The sequence below is a fragment of the Sus scrofa genome, chromosome 7, assembly GCF_054392235.1.
Source record: "Sus scrofa isolate SSC_HxYL_T2T_F1_AM1 chromosome 7, Sscrofa_HxYL_maternal_Yorkshire_Landrace_v2.0, whole genome shotgun sequence".
Classification (NCBI taxonomy): domain Eukaryota; kingdom Metazoa; phylum Chordata; class Mammalia; order Artiodactyla; family Suidae; genus Sus; species Sus scrofa.
In genome coordinates this window covers 132,754,025-132,764,221 of record NC_139389.1, presented here as the reverse complement: position 1 = coordinate 132,764,221, position 10,197 = coordinate 132,754,025, and the positions used below count along the sequence as shown (strand labels likewise).

The 10,197-nt window shown below is 55.5% G+C and overlaps 2 long non-coding RNA genes across 2 annotated transcripts; both read right to left on the bottom strand.

Moving 5' to 3' along the window:
- Positions 1 to 1,976: 1,976 nt before the first annotated feature.
- Positions 1,977 to 6,219, bottom strand: MEG3 (maternally expressed 3). Its single transcript, NR_021488.1, is given in 2 exon segments — positions 1,977 to 3,271; positions 6,135 to 6,219. It is a non-coding gene; the product is annotated as a maternally expressed 3 (long non-coding RNA).
- A 1,724-nt stretch (positions 6,220 to 7,943) lies between these two features.
- LOC146401926 (uncharacterized) lies at positions 7,944 to 9,756 on the bottom strand. Its single transcript, XR_014811427.1, has 2 exons — positions 9,473 to 9,756; positions 7,944 to 8,868 (listed from the first exon to the last, which is right to left on the bottom strand). It is a non-coding gene; the product is annotated as an uncharacterized LOC146401926 (long non-coding RNA).
- Positions 9,757 to 10,197: the final 441 nt, after the last annotated feature.

The following is a 10,197-nucleotide window of genomic DNA, read 5'->3' as shown; positions in this document are numbered from 1 at the left end:
ACGCAGTGGAGGAAAATTGAAAAACACAGCTGGGGGGTGGGGCGGGGCCCTTTCTGTCGGCCCCGTGTACCTTCGGGGTTTAATCACCAGCCAAGGGGGCCGAGGAGGGTTTAACTGGGATGCAGAAGGTAAAGAGGTGAGACCTGACAGAAGGAGTTAAAAACACAAAAATGGGGCGAGTTGACTTGAAAGCCTCCTGGGATTTGTCGCTGGGATCATCAATTTAAAACCTTTTTTCCCATGTACTTTCTTCGCCCCTAACCCAAGAAGAAAATTTTCCCTGGATGTGTTTGGGGTGGATTTTAATCTTTTCCAAGGCTCCCTTCCCCACTTTTATTTTTTTGGTCCTTGGTTCCTTTTCCCTTTCTCTTTTTTGCTTCCCCCCCCCCCCCCCCCCGCCACCGTCTTCTCTCACTGGTCCTCCCTGAGGGCACTTAACCTGTGAGAAAAAGCTGATGGCGACCCCAACTGCATGTTCCCACGAGCCCTTTCTTGACCTCAAGTCCCTGGTCCCTCCCTGCAAGAGAGCCCACCGGGCCTGCTAGGGAAAGACCTCACTTCCACAACTGAGAAAGAGGTGGCTGGAAAACAGTGACCTACCCCAAGGCCTCAGCGCTCAGTGGTTCAGACTCCAACCCAGGCAGGTTCCAGAAGGTGGGAGGTCTGGCTATTCCTGGGAGAGGCTAAGAAGGACAGAGGCCAGGAGCAGGTGACTCTAAGACGTCTCCAGAGAGGGGAGAGGGGGCGTCTGTCAACAGAAGGGAGTCAGAGCCACAAGGCATGTACGAGGAAGACCAGATGTGTCTGCGGAGCGTGTGTCTGTGTGTCCATGTGTCCGTGCGCCAGAGACGTGTCGGGGGTGAAGCTCCAGAAAAGTCATTACCTTCGCGAGAGCCGCTCGACGGCGCAGAGGTCAAGAAGCAGTGGGTTGGAGAGGACATTGGAGGTGAGCAAGGAAGCCAGCGAGTGAAGACAGACCTTTCGAGAAGCTTGGCTGTGAAAGGAAAGAGAGAGTGACGAGAAAGGAGGCAGGGGTCGCCTGGAGGCTCAGAGAAGGCCAGGTTAGGAAGAGGGAGGGAAGGCCTCGTCGAGATGGGAGGGGCTGGGGGTGGGGGGGGACACGCTCCCTTGGGATGCCCTTGACGGCCTCTGTTCCCCGCGGAGGCGCAGGCCAGCCCCGGGTCGGGACAGGGAGTTGTGAGGTTCACGTGAATGGATGGTTGCGAAAAGGCCCTTGCCAACTGCAAAGGGAGACACCACCGTCCCCCTCCACTGTCCTCACGCCCCGGTAGCCGGACGCTCAATTTTACAGCCCGCTCAGATCTCACCAGGGCCTGGGCTTTCACGGACCATAAATTATGCGTCCTTACATTAAGGACGTAAGACCCAGTGGTAAAAGCTCCTGCCAGCCTCAGGAGACAAAAGGTCCCTCCTAATGGCCTGGATTAACTCGCAGCGGATCTCCGCCCCCTTCATTTGTCACCCTCCAAGTCATCCTTCCACCTTCATTTGCCACATAATCCAATCAGCCCCTTTCAGAAGTCTGGGAGCCATTGTGGACCCCAAGCCCCGGTTCTCTAAAGCGGGCCCCGTTGTTTTTGTCTCGTCCGGACAAAACTGGTTGGCTTAAAAGGGGACGAGAAGAAAGTGGCGGTCAAACGAGGACCCCAATTAGCTCTCTCGAGACTGTGTTCATCAGGCCTGGTCGGCTGGGCATAGGGTAGGAGGTGCAGAAAATGTTTGTTGAATTAACTGTTTTTACTTATTCCGGAATTTATTTATGGGGTGCTGGCTGGTATTCCTGGGGTGAGGAGGGGGGACAGGGCTGAGCGTGGGACAATGAGGGACAGCCCCCCAATGTGAGGCATCTCGCAATTTCCCCAGCAATTGACAAAGCGCTTTCATAGCAGTTACATCCTTTGGCCTTCCAAAGCACCCTGTGGGGTAGATAAACGCGGGTGTTTTTTTGTGTGTGTTTTTTTTTTTTTTCCTAATCCCCATTTAGGCCATGAAAAGAACTGAGACCCGGAGAAGTTAAGCGACGTATTTAAGGTCACACCGTTATTGAGAGGTGGTCCCAGCACATGGTACCAGCACTGGGGCCACCCAAGACCCCCCGAGACCACCCTGGGCAGCTGGGATTTCAAACAGGCTGTCCCACTGTCAAATGTTTGATTGGAAATCAAAGAGCGCTCAGGAGAACTCTGGGGCAGGGGGGGTAAGGGGCAGCCACAAATGGCACCCAGGGGCCAACTTGGACCCCTTCTCTTGCCAGCAATGCGACAAGATGCTAACGCTCCTCCAGCCTCAGGACCTCAGGACACGTAAATCAGTCCTGTGCCCCTGGGGTGGGGGCTGGAGGTCACCTTTTAAAATTACTCAAATCGAAGCCAAATTCATACTCCTGTCAGTGGGGCCGCCTCACTCCCACGTATGCCTGACGCAGTAACAACGCAGGCCGAGAACACAGAAAGTTCTAGAAATGACCACAGGCACAGTGCGTGCCCTGACTCATGTCAGCCCGACGCCCGTCTGGGTGGAGCCCTACCTGGTGCGGGCAGAGCCCCGTGGCCAGGGGCCATCCGGAGTGCTGTGGGAGAATAAATGAGACGGTGAGACACGGGAGCGGGCCGGGGCTGGACTGATCGGCCAAACTTTATCAACAAACATTTGCCGACTGCCTCCTCTATGCCTGGCCCTGCCCGAGGCGACTTCATCTCATTCAATACTCACAACCCCCTGGGAGACTGCTCTTCTCGTCCCTGTCCCCCCAGGAGGGACAGGGAGAGCTCAAAGGAGGGGGGGTGCCCCTGGCAGTTCCATGGCATGACGTCGGGGCTCATGCTCATTCCAGAAGCCCACCCAGGGCCTTGGAATTGCCAGTGAGATGCTGGTTGTGCCCTTGGCCCAGGTCGGCCTCCCGAGACGTTCCCAAAGGGACCCTTCCGTTCAGGACGTCATTCGGGCGACAACAAGTGGAGCGAGAAAGACTGACACCTCCCTGGGGATGGCAACCCTCCAGGGCGCTGGCAGGTTAACACAGGCAGAGACATAGAGGCAAGTATCAGAGCAACAAGGCAGAAGCATAGCAAAGGTCAGGGGTTGGCGACCAATGCCCCCTCACTAGGGCACAGGTCTAAGCCTTTAGCCAAGGGGGCTGGCTGGTCAGTTCTGGTCGTCCTCCTCCTTGGTCGTCCTGGTCCCAGGGGTCGCCGCCCGTGGCTTTCTTCGTAGGCTGGTGGGATCCAGGAATCCGTGTTCCCAGCGTCCTCTGCAATTGATCAAAAGTTAGAGGGCACACTTACAAGTCCAAGTCTAGGTATTCATTAAAATTTAAGTGAGTTAATTACAACGAAAAGTCATGAGGTAAAATTTTAAATGGCCTTTAAAGGCCTAATGGGTCTGGGGGGGTTACCAAGAGGGTGGCTGGGGTGGGGGAGTCTGCCTGCCACGTTAGGTATAAATTGCCACAAGGAAGGGCTGAGGTACCATGAGGTGGAGGTGGGCGGCAAGCACCTTGGCATCAGCTTGGCATCCACAGGCGGTCCTTGAAGCCAGAGAGGCAAACGGATGAGGTCATCCTTCAAGACAGACCCTAAGGCATGGGAGGGGGCCAGGCTGACACCATCTTGATGACCTCTGACGCTCAGGAACCTCAGAGAGGGCGGCGGGAGGGAGGGGGCAGGCAAAGGAAGAAGGAGAGGGGCGGCCGAGGGAGAGGGAGGGGGCAGCCAGCGAGCCAGAGGAGGAAGGAGGAGCGAAGAGGGAGACGTGGGAGGGGAGAGGAGGGAGGAGGGAATGGGAGGGATGAAGGAAGCGGGAAGTGAGGGAAAGGGGAGAAGAGGGAGGGGAGGAGGAGGGAGAGGAGCAGTGGGAGGGGGAGGAGGAGAGAACTGAAAAGGGGAGGAGGGAGAGAAGTGGGAGGGGGTAAGGAAGACTTGATTGACAGGGCACAAGTGTTCTCTGTGTGCGCATGCGCAACCTGAAGCCTACGCCAGCAGGCCGAGAGCCATTTGCGGGCATCGACCGCTAGGGGGCGCGCGCCCAGCACCCAGAACCCAAGAGCACAGCCACCTGCTGCGCGCGCGCAGGAGGAGCCTCCTGAGCCCCCCCTCCGCGCCTGGCCCGCAGCTGCCAGGGGCACAGCTGGCGTAAGATGTGACGGGGAGAGGGCGCCCCACAGGTCTCAGGCTAGGAAGGTGGGCACAGCCCATCCCAGGCCACCGCGCAGAGCCGCAATGTCCCCTAAACTCCACGCCTGCCATCACCAGCTAGAATCCACCTGTGGACATCAGGCAGCAGCACCCCCCCCAACACACGCACATGCATCCTGGGGGCCTTCTGCGCCCCACAACTGTGGAAGTCATCTTGCACCAGAGACACAGGAAGATTTCAAGGAGAAAGTTGCCATAAGGGTCTTTCCAGAACACGATTCCACTTTTAATAGGTAAAAACACAGAAACCTTGGCTCCAACCTCCAGAAAATGCAATTAAACATGAATTAATTAAAACTATAAAGGCCCAGTTCTCAATACACCATTTTCACTCATATATGTTCTCTGGACACATGATACAAAACATGGTATCACTAGAAAATAGTATAAAAGCGGCCAAAACTGCCTAAAATTATCCAGACTGCCATTGACCACCCGCCCCCATCTTGCTTCCCTTCAGTAAGAATTTCAAGACCCCTGCATGATGGCGCCTAATAAGCCATTTTACAGCCTCTTCATCCTATTCCAATCACCCACACCTTCCTTAGACCCTCAAAACCAAAACCCACCGAAATAAACTAATCTGCGTCCACACTCTTCCATGGCACCCCAAGTCACGCAACCAGTGCCAATCACGGCATCTCTGCCCAGGGCGAACCCTGCAACAGCTCCCGGGTGAACCCGGGGATCTTAAAACATTTCTCCCTTAGGTAAATCAATCCAGAATTCTCCAGTAAATCCCGTGCCCGACCCCCTCCAGCAGGAGAACAAAGGCCACCTCCCCTCCCCACCCCGCCCCCCAAAATTCCGCAGTGCCTCCAGCGCCCTCTGGCGGCCAGCAAGAAAACCTTCCAGAAACCTGCCACGTAGCAACCCGCTCACTCTCCCCCTCCCCAAGCCCGCCGGCCCACGGTGGGGAGGGGGCAGCGTGGGGGTGGGCTTGACAGGGACAAAGGAAACGGCAAAAGGCGACTTCATCAAAAGTGAAAGCCCACAACATGTCAGAATCTTCCAACGACCATCACGCAACACCGAAAAGACCCCCGACCCCCAATTCCCAGCTCCCAGTGGCCAGACCACCCCCCAACACGCCCCCTTTTCTGCATTTCTCTCTTCCTTCTTGACATGGCCCAAGGACATGGCCTTCTCTCCATCCCAACCCATCCCCTGCTTCTGCTCTGCCTGCGCCCCCAATTATTTGACCCTCCCCCTAGCAGCCCTTCTCCACACACCTCGTCCTAGGGGGCTTCGGGCAGGTTTGCACTTGGGCGCCATCTCTCTCCACGATTTTAATAAACCACCTGGTATCAGTTCGCAATTGTACTGTCCACATTTTGACTGGAGTCGGCTTTGCACTAACCTGTGTGCTTGGATTCGCAATCCCTAGCGGATAGGAACCTCTACTCCTCACGCCCACGGCCACCAAGAACCTGGCCAGAAACTAGCGGGAAAATGTGCCCCGGAGACTCTTGTTTTCGGGTGCTTTCCACCCCTAACCCGAAGGGCACGCAAAATGCATCCGCCGCCATATCTCCCACCACCCGTGATTCCAAAGGTAGCTTCGGGCACAGAAAATCTGGGGTTTGGACCCCAGTGACTGCGGCACGCTGGCCTCTGACAGGGGCTTGATCGGATTCCTCCCACTCGTCTTGATGATGCCTTAAGCCCCTACCGGCCAGCCTGCCCTCAAGGACTGGGCCAGAAAGGAGCTCTGGTTTCCCCCAGGAAAATGCGCCTCGAGATTTTCCTCCTGACAGAATTTCGTCGCCGATGCTCGGGGACCAGGCGAAGAGTCCGCCTTCGGGAGAAGGTCCCGGGCATCCATCTCGCCGCATGTCCCGAAGGACATCGTCCAACCCAGCAGGGGATGTCGTCTTCCTTTTGCACATCCTTTCCGGCGAAGGATGGCCAACCACTCACCAGGTAGGGAGGTTCTCGCGTGGGCGCCCCGGCTCTCCCGAGGAGCTGCAGCCAAGGCCAGCGGGCCAAGGCGCGCTCCATCCCAGCTCTCCGCCGTCTGCGCTAGGGGCTGGCTGGGTGGGGTTTATATGGAGGCGCAGAAGGGGTGGTCTCTGACGTCAGCGCATTCTGCTGCAATGCGCTCATTTCTCCAAAAGCGATTGGCCGGAAAAATGAGCCCCCCAGATTCTATGACAAATTGCTCTAGCCGCACCCAGATTGCAGCAAAGAAGGGAGGAAAAAATTCTGCCGCAGTGCCCCTCGCCGCCATGACCAACACCCTGAGCGCGCTGGTGCTTTCTCCCTGCGTGAGCCTGGTGTGCCGGGCGGGGAGATTTCGGTGCACGATTTGCCGGGGGAACTGGACAAGGGCTGGTTTTCCTCAGGCGGCGGGCCGAGGGTAGAGCTGGGGTGCTGGCGCAGCAGATCGCACACCTGGCTGTTTCGGAACCTCTATCAGAGGATGCGGCTTAGGCAAAGACGATGATGCTTTCTGCTTATTGTCCTGGCAAATAAAATGCCCCAGGCAAGATAACTGGTACCCCAATGTAAGCCAGCGGCTGTCACCCTCTTTTAGTCCCCCAGTCCATTTGCGATTGGGAGACTCGGCGGTACAGCAGCTCCGAGTCAGAAAAATGGTGTTTCGAGTCGCAGGCTCTGCCGCTTGCAACCTGCGTACCCAGAATCCTGCAATGCTCCCTCCTCCGCCGCTGGGGCGGCGGCGGGGGGGGGGGGGTGTCCGTTTCCTCCACGTTAACGAGGGGTTACCCCCCCCCCTTACCGGGCTTGTAATAATGTAGACACAAGCCATCTCCCTATAGGGAAAGTATTCTTTCAAGGAGGACTAGGTCCCACAAGAAGATGCATAGGGTACCCACAAATTTGAGACCATTTCCCCACACGTACACTTTGAACCCCCCCCCCCCCACACACACACACACATACACACACTGCCCCGGGGAAACAGGCAGCGACACATGTTGCGGCAGAGCATAGCTGCACGGCCTCGTGCTCCGGGACTTGGCACATGAGATTTAATCCTTAACAGGTGGTGCCTTCGGCAGCTCTGCCGGGCACTGAGTGGCAAAGCGGGCAGAACCGTCAATCAAATGTCCTCTCGCAAAGGTCAAAATGCTGTTGAAAGGGACTAAGGATCTATCTTAGGGCGACAGGTGGGTGGCAGCCGGGAGGGCAAGGATGAAACGCCTGGTGACAGAAGAAGGGTGAGAATGAGTGATGTGTCCCAAAGGGGAGAGGCAAAGGGGCCCCCCGGCGGCGGCGGCGGCGGCGGGGGGGGGGGGGATCAAGTTAGAACAGGGCCTTCGCGCTTCTTTGGGGCTTCAGAGTGAGTTTCAGAGAGAGCCCCCCAGTGCCCAGCGACCCTGTAGGTGCTATAGCACAGTCGGGAGATGCCAAGGCAGAAAAGAGGGGACAGGGCTGTTTGTAACTCCACGGCTAGTGGCAAGGAGGTGAAAATGAACTACCAGGTCGCTGGAGACACCGAGCCTTGGACTGGGGGCGTTCGTTTACAGACAAGCAGGGGCGCTCTGGGGAAGATGAAGATAAAGTGATTTTTGGGGGCCATAGCAGGGAGCTACCTTAAAGTGTCAGATAATGTGAAGCTGAAAGAGAACACCCCCCTTCACAGTCTGGAGAGTAGGCAAGGCGCCCCAGAGACTGGAGCCCCGGCAACAGGACTTGAGAGACAGAATGGCCCGCACCAACCGCGGATGTCAAGAAAGCTTCAAAAAATCATGGCTCCGAGCATCCTTGTCAACAGGAGAGCGTTTATTAGCCACGGTATTAATAGCTAGGAAACAGTCGGAGCCAGCAGGGACCAATCAGCGGCCAGGAGCCCCTGTCGTCAAGCCGGCACGGCCAATCAGATGCAGGCAGGCCCGGTTGCTAGCCTCTCGGGGCAGAGGCGAGGGGTGCGCGCTGTCACGGGGGCGCCAGCTCGCCCTCCGTGCGTGGGAGGCCTTCGTGGGAGCCCAGGCAGCCAGCGGAGAGCCTCAGTCGTCAGACCCTTGGGGGTCCCTGGAGGCTGTCCTCGAAGCAGTGCCTCCTGGCATCTTCCCTGCGGCCCCCTAAAGAACAAGAGCGATGCTCCGGGAGGAGCCCCAGGCGTTGGTTGGGGTGCCTCTGAGAGGCCCCTGCAAGGAGAAACTCCAGACGTGCAACGCGCATCTCTGTCCTCAAGGCCTGGCGCGGTGGAAAAGTCGGGCCTCCCAGCGCAAAGCCGGCCTCTCTGCTTTTTTTCTGGGCTCTTCAGCCTTCTGCTCAGAGTTTTACAGTAAATCCCACTCCTCTGTTTCAAGGTCTTTCTGACAGGCCAAGGTAAAGGACCCTGGAAAGTTTATGTTGCCGACAAAAGCACCGCGGGTTGGAATCCCAACTTTGCTCCCTCCGAGCTGGAAGGCTGCTGTCCAGGCCCTTCACTCTGGGCCCCTATTTCCTCATCTGGAAAAAGGAAAGCGTTGGACAAGATGGTCCCCAAGGAGCCTTCCAGTCCTGCTTTGCTTGATTTGAATGTATACATCAGGCGAGTCAAATGTCTTCCAGAACATTCTGCATGACAGTAATTAGTATCAGGTGTATCCTGCCGTCCATGTGGTTACTTCATCATGCTGCTTTTCTTTCCATTGTATTTTATTTTAAACAGAACTCCATGGCAACATGTTTATCCTTCTGGCTTCTTAAAAGAAAGAAAGAAGAAAGAGAAAGATAGGAGCAAAAAGCAAAGAAAGAAAGACAGACGGCTGTAAACGAGTCTTGACCGAGCGTGGTTTAACCACTATATAGATATATATACATATCTCCATATGTTTAAATGTTTTTGTTGGCTTTTCTGGAGCTCAGAAACTGACTTTTTAAATATTTATTTGTCCAAAGCAATAGATATAACTAGGAAAAAAAAAAAAAAAAACTCGAAAGAGTCCTAAAATCTACGGTAATATTTGGACCTGAGCTGTTTCTCCGTCCACACAACGTCATGCACGCTCTCCTTGCTCAAGAAGAACATTTGAGGGCTCAGATTCGTATCTGTAGGGCAAAACAGACGAGGAAATCGAGCTTTGAGAAATGGCTCGCTTTCTTTCTGCACATGCTGAAACCCAGCTCTCCTGAAGAGCCCTGGAGGTGAGCCAGTGTCCCAGACGCAGGGCTTTGCCTGCTGTCATTTTTTTTTTTTTTTTCCCGCATAGATCTAATTCAAAGCACATAGTTTTCTTCTTTTTTAAATTCATGCTTGGGAACCCTCAAAAGCCGGGTGAGCGGTCTCTCTCTCCACATGTACATACTTGTGGGCAAGTGTGCAAACGTCCTACAATTCGGCCAGGAAATGAAGACAGCTCCTCCAAGCATCTTCCGGGCGGGGCAAATGGGCTCTCTTCTCAGACACTGTACCCTGTTTGCTGTTCTCAGACACTGTACCCTGTTTGCTCAACAGGGACCCAGACCCCGAGTCCCTGCCCCTCTGCACCTTCCTGGTGAAGTGCTGCTGTTCCCCAGCCATCTCCTCTCCAGGTCCTCTTCAGCACTGCTGGCCAGTGCCTCTGCCTGCCTGATCTCTAGCCCCAAGGCCAGTTTCTGGCAGTTCCCCCAAAGCACATGTTCCTGAACCCCACCCCCACCCCCAGACCTCATCCTACGTCAGAGAAGCAGAAGGACATACAGAGGGACTTCCTGGGAAGCTGTTTTGGGGTGAGGGAGCACTGGACTGGTCAGGTACCACCCCTAGGCCTACTGTAAGGTGCAAGACTGAGCATTGAGCCCTCGAGGTTTTTTTAGGGGAAATAATCAGATCCACAGCAGTCCCGTCTTCCGGAATCCTGGAATTCACAAGAACGCTTCTAAAATGCATACTGATCTGTTGCTCCCATGCTAACAGCCTTTCAGGAACTTGATTTTGCCTCCAAAATAAAGTTGAACCTCTTTAGTTTGGCCTTCAGGGCCTTGTGGGAAGGGCTCGCTTTTTACATTTCTGGTCACTCATCCCAACACAATTCCTAGCTCCGTTTCCCAC